This window comes from Magnolia sinica, chromosome 8, assembly GCF_029962835.1.
Source record: "Magnolia sinica isolate HGM2019 chromosome 8, MsV1, whole genome shotgun sequence".
Lineage (NCBI taxonomy): Eukaryota > Viridiplantae > Streptophyta > Magnoliopsida > Magnoliales > Magnoliaceae > Magnolia > Magnolia sinica.
In genome coordinates, this window is record NC_080580.1 from 29,944,235 (window position 1) to 29,961,646 (window position 17,412).

General features: G+C 37.1%; 1 long non-coding RNA gene and 1 pseudogene across 1 annotated transcript; both read right to left on the minus strand.

The window, feature by feature from the left end:
- Positions 1 to 5,559: 5,559 nt before the first annotated feature.
- The window catches only part of LOC131254199 (cytokinin riboside 5'-monophosphate phosphoribohydrolase LOG1-like), a 47,013-nt pseudogene continuing 35,160 nt past the window's right edge, over positions 5,560 to 17,412 (minus strand).
- On the minus strand, positions 9,577 to 15,351 carry LOC131253178 (uncharacterized). Its single transcript, XR_009174995.1, has 4 exons — positions 15,246 to 15,351; positions 14,843 to 15,151; positions 10,088 to 10,417; positions 9,577 to 9,980 (listed from the first exon to the last, which is right to left on the minus strand). It is a non-coding gene; the product is annotated as an uncharacterized LOC131253178 (long non-coding RNA).

Genomic DNA, 17,412 nt, shown 5'->3' on the forward strand with positions numbered 1-17,412 from the left:
GAGATTATTACTACATCGTAACCCTACACTTGGGATTGTGAACACTTCTCTAGGCTTGGCAAAGGCGTAAATGGAAGACGAAGTGTACTTAAGAAGCATTGATTATGGAGCTAAGATGGAGGCAACGTAGATATGGTGGTTCGAGCATGGCTTATCGTAGCATGAAGATTAAAATCATGGTGAAGATTGTTGAAAATCAGATTCTTTAAATTAAATCATTTTTTAGGCAAAAATCTTTGGACATATTTTGGTGTTTTTGACATCTCGAACACTTTGGTCAACAAGTTAAAGGATTTCGACCGGTCGAGCCGACAGGTCAACTCAACATGCTAAAGGATTTCAACCGGTCAAGCTGATAGATCGATGTCTTTCACAGTTTGCGTGGTTTTGCATAAATTTTTTCTATTTATATTATTACTTAAATATGAGGGTGTAAACAAGATTAGGGTAAGTAGAAAAACATGCTTAAGGGTTAAGAGGGTTTTAGAGATAAAAAAAACTAGGGTTTTCTTCTTGAGGCTTTGATTGGTAAGGTTCCATCTCGTGTATATTTGTTATTCATAGAGCATTCTCACTTTGTGCAATGGTTTTTTCCTGCAAGGGTTTTTCCATGTAAATTTAGATTGTTCTTTGTTGGATATGGATGTGCGATTGTGATTACTTGATTGATTCAACTTTGTGTTTCCATGAGTCCCCAACATATGATGCATTGACCTCGCATTAGTGTGGCTTGTTGGATATCAACTCTTTTGTAATGTTTGTTTTTCAAGTATCTGTAGGAACGACAAAACAAGGAAGAGGAGTTGAAGGTCAAAGAAGCAGAACTGATCCAAGGCAACCCTCTTCTTAACAATCTGACTTCTTTCATTGTCAAAAGAAGGTTTGTCTGAATCTGGCCATTAAGAAGCATCATATTCATATTCATGCAAATTCTTGATTCCTCCTGCTTGTGTTTTACATATGGTAGATAAAATCATGGCGTCATCTTTAAGAATCAGAATCATGGGGAAACTAAAGGCACTCAAGCGAATCATCAACAACACTATCAGGAATGATTTCCACTACAAATTTCTATAGAATTATGTGAAATAGGTTTCTATTAAAGATTTTTTTACAAGTAAAAGGACGTTTATATCAAATAATTTGGAAGCTTTTTCTTAATGAGAAATGCCAATGGCTTTTAACCGTCGTCGTTGGTTGGATGAGTCGTTGGCAAATAAGGAAATGACAACAAGTCGTCGATGATTTAAGGCCATTCGCATTACCGACGGCCAATACCAACAGTTATGGCCAGTGATGCTAATAGCTTTAAAACATTAGTGATCAACACCAATGCCCCCTTTCCTGAAGGCCCTTCTGACAACTAAAAGCTATCGAGGAAGAATTACGCCGACGGGTAGAATTATAATGGTTTCTCCTACGCTAACCACTAACCTACACGTACACTCCTTGTGTTGAATGAACACATTTTCACCCATGTATGTCGCTTCCGCAGAGGCTTGGTTTTTTATCGGCTAACCAACAACTACTAACGGTCATAATCCAAGGCTTTACGTACACTCCTGCCAAAGGCTTCCTATGGAGATTGCTAACTACGCACTGGTGTTTGGTGAATTCAGACCTACACAAGAGCGTGGGTCCTACATAAGAACCTATTCAAGTTTAAGTCATAAACTTTAACTTAATCCTATGCAATGAATGAGTGTATGGACTCTATAATTGACAACTTGTCGAATTAGGCCACGTTGAAGTGCCTTGCTTGAGATGTTTGATGATGCTCTCCTGTGCTTCAATAAGCTTCTTAATTACTCCTACAATCATTAATGTGGATGCTTTAGATCCTACGATCAACAGCCGTGCATATGATGTTCTAATGAGGTCACCAAGGTGGTGGGAGTTGGGTTGAATCTCTTACAACTAAGGTCTTAATTGATTCTTAGCAGGGATTCACCTATATGAGTATTCTAAAGAATTTAGACAAGGATTTGCCTATATATTTAGTGTTTAATTTCTAGAATATGGAAGAGATCCAATTCATCTTCAAATGGAGCTTGGAATGCTCCTTCAAGTGATAAATCATAGGAAATATGACTTACATATCTTTGTTATAAAGTCTAGAAGACGGATATTCAAAGGAAAACACCTAAAATAATTCATTTGCACAAAAAACCCATTAAAATGTTCAAGAACCAAATGCCCAGTTTATAAAAAAACAAAAAACCAAAAAAGTTTTCAACAACTATAAAATAGCTAGTTAATGGATCATTAGACAGGATCGAAAGGTCATTTGATATGATTGAAGCTCTTTCGATCCCATCGAGAAACTTCAAAAATTTTCTATTTAGTTGTTGGACTATTTCTTTGATTGTATCGAACTGGTTTTTGATTCTATTAAGTCCCATCAACAGCATGTCAGTAGGATCGAGATCTACTCAAGAACTACTTTTTGAGAAATATGTTTTACAACAACTTTGCACCTCTTAAAAACCTAAATTATCATATTCATCAAGTGTTCAAGGCTTTGTTTAAATAAGTCAAATAATTACTTATGGGATGAATCATTTAGAGGTGGGTTATTTTGATTACAAAGGTGGTCTCGGGCTAGGTTTATAAGGCACCCCATACTTTATATGTTGTTTTCGCCCTTGATGCTTCAAGTCTTTGAGTGTTCGGTCTTCAATGTCTTCCTATGAAGGCTCAACCAACTCAAGACACCCTATCTCACGTCATTGACAAAACTAAGACACTAAAAAGAACATCAACTATTAAAAATTTTAAGAAGGTAATAGCATTTTTGTTCATAGCGGGGCTCACAGAACTTTCTCATATCACCATGCAATTTTTTAGGAAGGTAATAGCATTTTTTTTTCAAAATTTTCTTAAAGGTAATTTTATTAACAACCAATTTTTATTTTTATTTTTAAAAAAAAAACAAAACAAAATCACTTATCACATTTGGTGATAAGTGATAAGTGAAATGTGCATTGTGAAAAGAAAAACACACATATATTAAGTCTATTTTAACATTAAGTGCTTAATCTTTTATTTTTACCAAACCATCCAAATTCTCAAAATCACTGAAAATGATAATGATAAATCCTTAAATTAATTTTACCAAACGACACCTCACTCAAATCAAACCACTTAATTACTAAATTCGTTGTAAATGTGTTCCAGCTCTGAAAGTAGAGTGGTTGAATTATCATTCTTTTCATAATTGTAAGCACTTGTTTGGTGGTACAGGACTGCTATATGTTTTTCATTTCAACCATCCTAGAGGTGGGTTGCTTTTCTTCTTAAGGTGGTCTAGGACTAGGTTTACTGAGGCACCTCTTATTTTATCTATTGTCTTCGGCCTTAATACTTCAAGTCTTCGAGCCTTCAGTCTTCAATGTCTTTCTATGGAGGCTCAACTGACTCAAGAGACCCTATCTCACATCATTGACAAAATTGAGGCACTAATAGGAACATCTACCATTGAAAAGTTCTTGGGGACCACATAAGTTTTGGATCAACCTGATATTTGTGTTTTCCCTTCATCTAGGTCCATGTGACCTTATGAATGGGTTGGATGGAAAATAAACATCATGGTGGGCCCTAGGAAGGTAATAACGGTGGCCATCATTGTCCCCATTACTTTATGTTGTGGTCTACTTGAGCTTTGGTTCCGCCTCATTTTTTGGCTTATGCCCTAACATGATATGAAAAAAAAAAATAAAAATGGATGAATGGTGTGGATATAGTACATACATCATAGCAGGGTTCACAGAACTTTCCCACATCACAATGCAATTTGTTTAGGAAAGTAATAACATTTTTTTTTTCAAAATTTTGGTAAGGGTAATTTTGTCAATAACCATAAAAAATAAAACGAAATCACTTATCACATCCGGTGATAAGTGAAATGTGTGTTGCGGGAAAAAACCCACCTATATTAAGTGCCTATCTTTTATTTTTACTAAATCATCTGAATTCTTAAAATCACTGACAATGATAATGATAAATCCTTAAATTAAGTTTTACCAAACAAAACCTCATTCAAATTAAATCACTTAATTACTAAATTCACTGTAAAAGTGTTCCAGCTCCAAGAGTAGAGTGGTTGAATTATCACTCTTCTTTGATTTGTAAGCACTTGCTTAGTGATATAGGATTGTTGGATATTTGTCATTTCAACCATACTAGAGGTGGGTTGTTTTGATTCTTAAGATGGTACAGGGTTAGGTTACTAGGGCAGCTCATGCTTTATCTATTGCCTTCAGCTTTGATACTTCAAGTCTTTGATCTTCAATATCTTCCTATGGAGGCCCAACCGACTCAAGACACCTTATCTCACATCATTGACAAATTTGGGGCACTAACCAAATCATCTATCATTGAAAAGTTCTTGGGGAACACATAAGTTTTGGAATAACTTGAAAATTGTGTTTTTCCTTCATGTAGGTCCATGTGACCTTCTAAATGGGTTGGATGGAAAATAAACATCATGGTGGGCCCTAAGAAGGTTCTAACGGTGGACATCGTTGTCCCCATTTCTTTCTAGTGTGATCCACTTGAGCTCATTTTTTTGGCTCATGCCCCAACATGATATGAAAAAAATGGATGAATGGTGTGGATACACTACAACAAAAGGCCTTTGCCGGCGGTCAAAAGCATCGACAAAATTCTTTACTGACCCTAATTAACTTTTCCCTGCGCTTTTTCGATTGCTGTCTCTAGTAACTTTTTACCAACGCCCATCTTGCCTTTTACTGGTGCATTTTGCTGGCCACCGGTAATAACTGAAAAAGCACCAATAAAAATAAAAAAAGTGCCAGCAAAAGTTTGTTAAAGCGCCGGTAACAATATTTCAAAGCATGGTTTTTAGCGATGGAAAAACACCGATAAATATCTATGCAAGCACTGGAAAAAGTGTACCGAAGGGCTACAACAATTTGACAGGCTCGAGTTCAAAGCCGTGCAATCCGCAGTGTAGGCCATTAATTTTTAATTCAATTAAAACCCATATTTTTAATATTTGAAACCTAAAAAATGTTGTTTCTGTATTCTCAAAAGCATCTGATTCTCTAAGGCACAAACTTGATCCAATACCTAAACAACTGTATAGGTGTGTATCACCACCCAATCCACTTCCATTATAGATGTGACATATCTGTACCCTCAACACGAACCTCCAAATTACAATATTGGATTTGGCCAGCAATATGACTAACAGAAATGCTAGTCGTTCAAATTCAACAGGCACGCTCATAGCAATCGGAGCCATCCAATCATTTGATCCTTTATGTCATACACCCAAAGTGTGGCCCCACAACTAGGACAGATAGCATTGTGGCACATACATACACTACATGTATAATAGGCAGTTGAACGCAAACAATTCATCAGATTCTGCCAGAGTAGCATCCATTCCTTCCCCCACTGACGTGGGGAATGATATCTAATTTTTCCTGAAAGTAGCTTTGTCACCGAAAAGCTCCCAAACAAGGATGGAATAAGTTGCCAAAAGTAAGAAAAGAAAAGAACTGCCTTTAATAATAGAGTAAAAAACATACGGATAGACTTGGATGGTACTTGGCTGTGATCGAGAATCAGTGATGTGTGAGGGACCTGAACGTGGGGACTTAGATGTATGTGTTGTATAGCTACACTACCTATCCATTTGGCCACCTCATTTTAAGACATGGGCCAAAAATGAAACAAATTTAAATCTCCTATGGACCACAAGAAAAAGTGGTCATTTAACACCTACCATTAACAACCAAGAAGAGTTGATGGTCAAAAGTCCAAAAAGAAAGAAAGAAAGAAAAAAAACTGATGGTTGGGATTATTCGGTAAGTAGGTTTTTTGGGACCACTAGATGGATGGTCATAATCGGTTACCATATTTAAGTTTCAGCGGTGGTACCTAATCCTACTGTGCAATTTCGGCAAGCAAGGAAGTATTAGAACCCACTTGCTCCATCTCCCATCTCAGCTTCAATTCGACACCATCATGGACAGGGTCGTATTCCTATCAAAACAAAATAAAAAAATCCAATCAGGACAAAATACAAATGAGACCCAAACACGCCTTTTAAAGGAATAGAAATGAGGCCACCACAACCTCTAGCTTATGCACCAGCTCTTTGGCATTTGGTACGATGACGCAGGGGTGAACATGATGAGGTCTATCACCGTCTTCCTCAAGGATAACTACTCTGAATCCACGGAGCTTCTCTGGACTCCTCAAAGAGACTTTTCGAATCCACGAGGAAAAAATAAGAAAAATAAAAATAAACTCTATAAAATTTGTAATTTGATTGATCAATGAAAAAAAATGAGTTCACAACCCTTTAAATAGGGATACCAAGTAATGGGAGAGAAATTAGAATCAAACTACAACTAAAACTCCTAGAATTTGCAACTTACTATAAATTGTAAACTTACTACTTATAGACGATCGTGATGTCTACTAGTGCGCAAGATTTTTGGCCAAAAATAGTAAGTGTCCTATTTGGCTTCACCAAGCTCTTCTCCTAATTATTTTAAGCACTTCTTGCGTTGGACGCAACTCCTAAAGCCCAACGGGTGAAGAGTTATAGTCAAACCAAAACTTACTATTTACAGTAAAAACAGAATTAAAATAGGGAAATGACCATCGATCTGGTGGTATTTTACAAATTTGGCTGGCATAACCTAGCATAGAGGAGTTAGTTGGCTAAAGTAGCTCATTCTACCCCAAAATCATATATTTTACGTCCGATAACTCATTCCGGATTACGCGATATGCCGGATTTAAGGTCCGATGGTCTATATCACTTCTATCGTCGACCGGGCCTTTTTTGACCCATCTTGGCCATGAAATTGTCCACGACCCGCTCTACATCATGCGGACACAATTATGTGGCGCTGATAGGGCTTAATGAATCCATCATCCACAACTTTGTCGATGAAACTAAGAAGGGAGTTCCAGTAATCATCCACATTAAGAAGACCCACCTACACATACATATAGATATCCCATCTTTAAGATACAAGTACTTCTATGTTGGGTGTATGTGATTTTCTGTTAGTAGAGATTTCTTACGGGTTTATCATGGATTCGTAACTGAGCCCAGGTGATGACTTCCAAGAGTTGCTCTAAGGTTCCACACCCACCTAAAATAGGAAAGGAAATAAGAAAACCTAAAAGCTTTAGGAATTTGATTAAATAGGTTATTGAGAGAAGAAGAATAGAACCTGGTAATGCGATGAAAGGAATGGCAGGACATCTTTGTCATCCTTTAATGCATGTTGGCCATTGGTATCAACTTGCTTATTGTTTCTCTTGTAATCTACCATTAAAGAACGTTTTTCAGCATCATAAGAAAATGAAAATAGATGAAAGAAGCAAGAGAAGAAAGGCATATTGAACTACAAGAAAACACGATTTTACCGGCGGTCAAAAACCGCCGCTAAAGAGCCCAAAAACCGTCGGCACTATCTTCACCGGCGCTTAAAGGGATATGTCGGCAAAACTTAAGCTAGCTCTAAGCCGAATTATGGACTCTTTTTGGCGCCCGGTTTTACTTCACCGACACTTTTGGTGGCCGTTGGGATTTCTGAATGAAGCGCCGCTAAAAGTAAAAAAAGTGCCAAAAGGTCTACCAAAGCGCCGGTAAAGGCATGATTTCTGGACACTTCTAATCATGGAAAAGTGCCAAGAAAAGCCTGTACAAGCGCCGGTAAAGATCTTTGTATAGATTTAAGAGGCCCAAGTAGGCCAATAAATTTTTTTATTATATAATTCAATTGAAACCTGTATTTTTTAATATTTGAAGCATAAAAATGTTGCAGTATTATTTAAACTGAATATTAAACAAAATTTATATTACTTCACAATTAAAAAATATATATAATATTTACAACAATAAATTAAAAATGGTCTTAAATAAATAAATAAATAAACAAAAAACAAATCCTCTATGTGGTCTACTCCTAGCACGAGTGGCGTCAAAAGGTTGAAGTGCTTGTAGGCACAATTAATTAAAATCCTACACACAAGGACAAAAAAAAAAAAAAAAGAGTAAAAAACTAGCATTCAACAAATTGATGCATGGAAAACAATCAATCCTTTGATCCTTTGTTCTTAAAAAGTCAAAAACTATCAAGGCAACAAATTATGTAACTTAATTCCATTACATCTATTGGCCCCACATTGATGCATGTGTTTTATCAATGCCCGTCCATCGATATTCACCCTTCACACATGACATTGAGGTGTACAAGTGACCAATATCAGTTGCGAATCTGGTTCATTAATTACAATTCTATGATCTACCAAATACCAGTTTTACTTAATTCCATATTTTTTCCATAGGAAGAATATGATCTACATAAAGATTGGATGGTCAAAATACCATTATATTTCTAGACATGCAATTATTATGTGATAAGAAAAGAAAGAAATTAAGAAAAGAGGTGGTTGTTATATTCATGCCCATCGTTGTAAAGGACACGTATTTTCAATTGGAATAAGCTGTGTAAGTTGTTTTTTGTTGGACTGTGTTGATGTAAGACCTGCTAAAGAAGATCTGCTTTTTGTTAGAATGTGTAGATGTAGGCGCTACTAGAGGAAGCTTACTATTGGTGCAGGTGAAAGCTTCCAATGAAATAACTTTTCATAAATTTCAATGGTGTCCTGTTTGAGGAAGGTTGGACATGTTCTCAACAGAGGCATGTCAAGCTAATTTTATTAAAATTTTCTTAATAGCGGTCCAGCATCGAAGCAGGCTCTATTTGGGCTTGAAGGATATGATTGGGATTCGGTGGTGACCCCTCCAGTACTCGAAAAGCTTTGCGGGCCCACCATGATGTGTGTTTTTTATCCACACCGTCCATTAATTTTTCAAGCACATTTTTGAACATAAGTCTAAAAATGAGGCAGTGCCAAAGCTCAAGTGAGCCACACCATAGGAACTAGTGAGGATAATGACACCATTGTTGAAACTTCACAGGGTGCAACACGATGTTTATTTTCCATACATATTGTTCATGAAGTTAGATCCAAAAGAAAACTATAAATATCAGCTAGATCCAAAACATTTCTGGCCAACAAGAAGTTTTAAACAGTGGGTGTTCAATCACCACTGTTTCCTATGGCATGGCCAACTTGAGAATTGTATCACATTGCAACACTGAAACCACTTAGGAACGGTTTAAAACCGTTCCTAAAAGAGTCCTCGCAAAACGTCGGACGGTTTTACCGTATCTAGCACAGAAGCTCACAACAGACTCTTAGGAACGGTTTTAAACCGTTCCTAAGATTGCAAATTGTGAATTTTAAATTTTAGGAACGGTTTTAAACCGTTCTTAATGTTGCTAAACGGTCAAGTCTCAAATTTTTTAAACAGTATTTTCATTATTTACGAACGGCCAATAAAAGTTGTACATTGTTTTTATATTTAAAAACCAAAAAATATTATATACAATTAACTTTTAATATTGAACAAATATGGTACAACTTTATAATAAAAATTATATATATTTACAACAATAAGTTTACAATTGCACAAATACATCATAAATAAATAAAAAATCCTCACTGCCTATTTTACAGCCTAGAAAGTGAAACATCTGAATCATCGTATTGAGGAGATTTCATAGGTCATGATCCATAATAGCAAGCCATCAAACCAACGGCTCAGATCACGGGACCATGGGCTCCACCTGTATAAACTGACAACTTGAGAACACTATGCAAATCCTTAAATGGAAGTTCCTAACTTTTTTATTCATTGGACTACAAATAGATGGTTAATGAGAAAAAACAGCAACGGTACAGATTCAATAGAAGATAGTTCAATAATTATAAGGTTAAAAATATCAACCTAGGAGATTGTTCAATGGTCCAGATTCAAGGACTGATAATGGGTACGGTCTACAAGTACCTAAGCATCTTCAGTCATTGAATCAACCTCATTTAGGATAATGATCTTGAACGGCAGACAAGGGTAACCCCTGGTGTTGACAAGAGAGCATGCAAATGAAAACGAATAATTGTATGTAATCTAGAACAGAGAAATTTACTACACAAACCGCAATTGGAATGTAAATTTGTAACGTACCCATGGCGGTTACCAGAACCTATAGCTACAGCTGCAAAATCCTTGATCTTATTGCAGACTAAATTGATCCCACGATCATCGCTTGCATATAGCTCCAGCATTCTTGACTTGTACAATTCAGGTATTTAAAAACAAGTACAGAGATTAAACCTTCTATTGGTTTAAAACATTTAAATTATTTAAAGATCTTTTTGATACAGGATGCCTCATTATTGCCTTTGTCTGTGAGTTACTAGTAATGCAATAGGGAGATTCTCGTACCTGACTGTTAGCTTAGCTTCTAGTGGCCCTGTCAATGCAACACAAAAAGCCGATCCAATAGTTGATTATCTGAAGAAAAAAAAAGGGACACAAGTAAAACAATGACAAGTTGAGAAATGTCTCATACTGCTTAGGAAAAAAAAAAAAAAAAAAAACAGAGCAGTGCTAATCAAAGCAACTAGACATGCTGATCAAACCAACTAGACATACCCACATACATGCAAATATTTATTTGAACCACAAAAGAAGATATGAAACTCAACAGTGGCATGTTTCTAGATTGAATAATTCTAATACTGAGGGTTATACTCAAAGCAATGGAGAAAAAGAAATCAATGCCTGATACTGCCACTCTTTGGGTTATAATAGTGAGAGCTGTTGCTACATTTCTCATGATAGAGTAGGGTTCCAAAGAAAAAGGTTGCTTCTAGCCACAAACCCAAATACACTTTCAGCTCTACAGCAACACAAAATCACAAAAATACCCTCAATCCACACCACTAGATTTATAAGCAAACAACAAAGGATAAAAAAAAAAAACATAACTTCAATAATCCTCCAGAAAAACTCAATCAATTAAACAAATGAAGTGAAAGGAGAAATGATGACAATGGGATGGTCTGAACTAGTTCTGGAACATCCACAAATCTGTTCAATTGGAAGGCATGAGAAGTAGATTGATCAAACAAGAAAGTTGTCATAGTTGAAATGTAGCGATCCACTACCAGCTTGCTTTATAAATAGAAATCAATGATAGGTATCTTTTAACCTTTTGGGTGACCATGCTGTTTTCCATTCAAAAGATCATTGCATATGTATAAAGGAATTTTTAATCACAAGATGGTAGTTACATGTCGCTAACTTGTGCACTTCTAATTTCCACAGTTCTTCAGAATCTGAAGGTTTCATAGACTATAACTTCATTGAGAAGAATCAATTTGAGGGTGGCAAATTTGAGCAAACAATCTAGACAGTTCATAGACTGTAACTTGATCTACCAACTGTATATCCCCACTGTAAATGACCTGAAACTCTTCAATATTGGGTGAGAGTAATTTAACCCCCAAAGATGAGCAAGATTTATTCCACAAGGACAACTGAAAGTGCATCTTACAAGCATGGAAATTTTATAGTACTATATTGTTCCACACTTATTGGTTTCAAAATAATCAACAAAAGGTCAACCCACTCAACAACTTGACAAGTGAGTCACTGAAAAATCTCACATAAAAATACAGTAGAAGAAGAAGAAGAAGAAGAAGAAGAAGGCAAGACAACCCTAAAAGAAGGGAGGGAAAAAAAAGCAAGCATATGGAGTAGGAAGAGGCTTACTACATGTAACGTCTCGGAAAAATCCATACAAAGACCTGAGTACCACCTCAGGCAGAAATCATTAATGAGTGAATCCTTTAGAAATTAGATGAAAATTAATTAAGTACTAAACTAAATTAATCAGTAGATTAGCTTGAACTGCTTTCTATACGAACTGCAAGACCCAAAACCATTAGAATCGCTAACCCAACATTACGTAAAATCCTAGGATCAATTTCAAAACCCAGTTGCTCTCGGGAGCATCTTGAAACTTCGTATTGGACCTGGATCGCATGTCGAAATTTCGATTACCACAAAGCTATATGAATATGACTGCCTTACTGGGCTTAACGACCATCTCAAAAATCAAGTCCAAATAGCATCCAAAAACGGATAACTTGAGCCCAAAGCGAAGTGTATGAGAAACGTGTATACCTTTAGAAAATGAACTCAAACTTAAGTGATTTGGGCCGTTCACTTGCAGGCCAAATTTAAGGTTTCAGACCGTCAGATTCCGACCCAACTACACCCTTGGATCAGGAAAAATTTTCAACACATGTCAGTCTACTTGTGGCCCTGATCGAGTGACGATAGCTGTTGAACTGAAATTGGTCCTCCACGGTTGATCCACGAACCCGATCAGACCGAAAACTTAACCTGACATCGATTCATTGTCAAGGAACTTTCACCAGGCCGTATGTAGGAAATGAACCTCTAGATGAGCTCCGTTAGCCCGAAACAGCCACTCTTTGGCTATATCCTAAGTATACCATGGCCCTGGGGCCATTGACATCAGTTCTGGGCCTATATAAGGGCCTTAACCCACCCCTCTCTCATTCCATACGAAATTCCTAAACCCTAGGAGAGAGAAAGAAAAGAGAAGGAGAAAGTGAGTAGAAGTGAGAAAGAGTGAGAAATCGTTGCCGGGATTCATTCCCGCCACTCCACGTGCTGAATCATCTTACCTGTGTCACTATACTGGCAATTTCAACTCTGTTCTTGGGTAAGAAATCCTAACCCTAATCCTTTTTAGGTATCCTAGTAAAAGAATCGATGAAATAGCTAACTTATTTCGTGATTCAGGTAGCCGTTGTGCCAAAGACAAAGGCGTAGTAATCGAACTGAGTTCGATACGAGTTTACCAGCGAAAGGTGTGGACTATAAACGTCTAGGTTATCGTTTTCAAGGCTTTCAATGTCAATTAATGATTTATGACTAACTTGATTGCTATCACATGTGCTTAGATACGATGTTTTCAGTATATTACACATACATGTAAACTATGTTGATTTTAATGCATTCCATGTTTTTGTTGAAATGTGTGAATGAATATGGAATTATGATTTGTGCTTGCCAAGATTGTTGTTTGAAAATACATGATTGTTGTATGTATCGCAAATCCTTTGTGAAAGGATTTGCTATAATACCTGTTATAACTACTTTATTACATGTATGTTGATGTGTAGTCTAAGTGTTTGATAAAATGCCTGAATGAGAAAATGCTTGTTGAAATGTATTTAATGAGGGTGTTGAGATAAGATTCTCAATTACCTTATCTATAGCTATAGTTTTCTTCATGTAACCTATCTTACTACTATGTGATTTATGGATAAAATGCCTATGTATGACAACATGTGTACTATGTGTTTGTTAAAATGCTCAAATGAGATTTATGCTAAAATTGGTTGTCACATGCTATTCGACTACCACATATGAATGCCGATTGTGTTTGAATATGATTGGGACTACTGCGTAGTCTAGGCAATCAGTAATGATTCCCGAATTAGTGACCGAGGTCGTTTCGCCACACGAGATGCGTTCGATGAATCTGAGTCGTACGCTGTTTGTCGACAGTGGTTAGGTCACGTGAAGTGCTTACGTGCTCCATGTCAATTAATTCAACATGCGCTCGTACCAGTCGAGCTTGTCAAGTAACCTAATTGACCTAATGTATGTTCACCATATATGGACGCTACTGTTTGAATCTAAGGTATTACTGCGTTTAACCTTGGTACCACGATCCGCTAAGAGTCATGAGCCGGGCATGGTGGTGTATGGGACACAGTGGTCGAGCTGTCAGCCTACGCTGGGGTGACGAGCCTCCCCGTAGTGACCAGTGAGCAACCTAAACTCATGAGCTGAATATGGTGGTATATGAGACACTGTATTCAAGCTGTCGGCTTACGATCAAGTGATGAGCCTCTTGTAGTAGCTTCAAGTATAGACTAAGACTACACTAAGGTGACGAGCCTTTCCGTAGTGACCTTGAGTATAAACTAGGCCTGCACTGAGGTGAAGAGCCTCTCCGTAGTGACCTGGAACCGTCCATCGTATGCGACTAGTTAGGATTGACGACCCTAGATGGATCATTGTTTGGACATATGATACAAAGGGAGGTACCTTAGCTTCCTGAACCTGCTGTATGAATAGGTCTAATTAAGAACTTGGCTAATCACGCACATGCACAGCATTGCATGTGCCTTTAGCGTTGGAGTTGAGTACAGCGGGAGTTTTGCATGCGCGACTATGAGATGATGTCGTAGAGGAAGTGCAAGCGAGGACGTACATCATTAATACATATCATCCTTACATTAACCAAAGAACTTAGGAATGTTTGTTGTATTGCTTTATCATTACTACTTGACTGAATTGATAACATGTTAACCTTTGCCTTATAGCTCCACTGAGTTGTTCACTCACTCCCACTCTGGGATGGTGTTTTAAAATACCAACCAGACTCTGTTGTAGTTTCAGATGACGGCGAGGCTTACGAGTTGGAGCCGGCCTTCTACGACGACGAGGAGGAGTTCTCCTACCTGTAACTCTCTGGCGGGTCTATATAGACCTGGAGTTGCGTCGAAAGGATCACAGGGATACAACTAGTTGAACATTACACCTTATCGTTTTGTAAATTTTGGAATTATACATGTAATTATTTAACCTGGTGACGATCATACTCTGGGGACTTACAATCTCTTATATGCTCTATATATTTATCACAATCTTCTGCTTGAGTAATTTAACTGTCTCTGGAGTATGATATGTTGATTTAGTATGATCCCACTCATGTTTAATGCACTAATATGGACAACATTAAAACATTATTATCTATGTTGCATAAGTAATGCGTTGGAACTCGGGAGCTGAGCTTCTGCTCGACCCCCGATTTTCAGGGCGTTACACTACAAGTCCATTGATTGCCCATCTCCAAGAATGTGGAATCCTTGCCCACACATTTAGGATGATAAACTTTAAGACTACATCTGACAAACAATAGCATCGTGTTAATTAAACATGGGAATAGTAGATAAGCAATTCCCATGCCAATCATGGGAAGAATAAAAGTTTTTTTTTTTTTTAGAGGTGGAAGAATAAAAGATTTCATTTTAATGCCTTAAACAATTACACAGCAGCATATTTGAGTACTCACCATCCAAACCGGATTTAAGGTACGGAACAATGAAAGATGAGGGGTTCACTTTATCAAGGCTGCTATCCAACAATGTGTCAACACATTCAAAAGCAGTGATCAGTCTTCTACCTTTGTATAAGCTAACATGAAAATGAGGCATAGTAGAGAGCTCACCTTGGCAATCTGTAGTGCAAGGAATGCAATCCAGGCAAAGACAAGAAAGTTGAGGTCCTTCCAGTAAACATTCTGAAGAACTGGGACCTAGGATGGCTACAAGAAGGCACATGTGAAGCATCTTCTTCTTCCTCCAGTTGTCCTTCCATTTTAGTCACATTTGAAGCATCTTCCATTTCGTACTCTTCTGCTTCCTTTGGTCGTCTGTCCATTTCAGTCATATTAAAATTTCATTGGTCTAAAATATTCCATCAAAATGATAATATCCTGGCAACAGATGTAACTGTATCAGCAACTTGATGAAGACCTAAATCATGTTGTTTAATATACTTCATCAACAAATAAATAAATAAATAAATAATCAAAGAACATGGACAATTCCATTGCCCCCTACACCTACTTGAGTCTTGGATCCTGCTCACATTAGGACTCATGTCCTGCAATGAGCTCATAAAACTCCAATCTTACCAAAAAAGAAATGAACAAGTTGATTTTTGAATCTTGCAATTCATAAAAATTCCATCAGTTCTTCAATGACTCAATTAAGTGGAACTCAGAAACTGAAAAGACCAAGTTCTGAGTCAACTTCGAGTTTTGAACATTGCCCATCATTACCAGGTTGCTTGTACATCCCATGATGTTCACCTAATTAAGCATGTTAACAAACAATTTAACCTATATCTTTCTTAATTTCAAAACAAATGACCAAACTGACAGCAGCCCGGTGACTATTCCATAGTCCATAACAAAAATAGGACTTATAAGAAACAATGCGTGGCACAATTATATGCTTTAGATAAGCAAGGAGTAGAATTCTTAGAAGCCCAAAACGAAATCAACCAACTGCAAGCACAAAGATAACCAAGAACTCAGGTTATGTCAGCCCAAATATATTCATGACAGATGCACCAACAGATTTACAGTGAAAAAATAACCCCAAAATACAATAGCGAGATGTTTTTAGTGGAAAATTTTGCCTTGAAGATATCAATAGAAAAGATAGCTGAATTAGAGAACCAATATAAAGAGATGCTGAAATGCAGCATATCCTAATTGGATTGCACCTTGGAGCCCACTCAAAGCAACCACAACAGATGACATTACAGATATGCCCACTGTACTTGATTGATAATTGGCCTGTGCTTAATTGTGCAGCCCAAATCCCTATATAGACTCTACAGATGCCAACCCAAAGTAAATGAAACAGCTGACATTACACAAATAGGCCTGCTGCACAGTGCAAATCAATGTTCAGCAAATGCTTCAGAGTGCAGCACAAAAATAAAACATGTTTAAAGACTTGCTAGGAACACACTTGAGTTTGAGACATACAATTCAGACAGTGGGAGATTAGCCAGGAAGATAACTGATCCAGTGAATTGGTTGTTCTGTAAGTGACTGTTGGAGGAAAGTGCCAAGTGCCAACAGCCTACATTTTCAGTGGAGACAAGGCCACAGAAAGAATGTTCAGTTTATGATTAGTGGAGTATTTTCCATCAACAACAGAAACATCATATTTTATTACAGTTACATGCAAAATTAGGACAGCATAAATAGGATTCCTATAGTGAACTAGGATAGTTCTCCTTGCTTAAAAAAGAAAAATACTCATGCCATTTTTTGAAGGCTGAAAGTGTTTAACTGGGAATTCAGCAAACTATCAAGAATTCAGCAAACTGGGAATTCAGCAAACTATAAACGTAAGAGACCACATACAAACACAAAGCATGAAATGAAAGTGTCATGTTCTCTTTGTGCAGGACCTTTTGTCCATGTAGTCAGTAAACATAATCGAACAGGAAAAGTACATTAAAATTCAAAAGAGCATGATAAAACAATGGCGGCATACCATAAGAACCAAAGACATACCGTACGTTTCATGTACATGGCTTTTGAAGGCCGCAAGCGTATAAAGAATTCATTTCTACCTTGCTTTTTACCTGCGAAATAGAATCCAGAAATACGTCACTCTTCACACTTAGGATGACCAAAACATGAAACTTTAAATTAAATTTCCAGAAAGTACCAAGCCTCTAAGAAAGAAAATGTTTCCTACTTTCTCTTCTTCTTCTTTGTTTTTTTTTTTTTTCCTTCGAAATCCTAATGGATATTTATGATTTGGAGGCATGTTACTGCAATGTGCACGCTCCATGGAGTTTCAGATCAA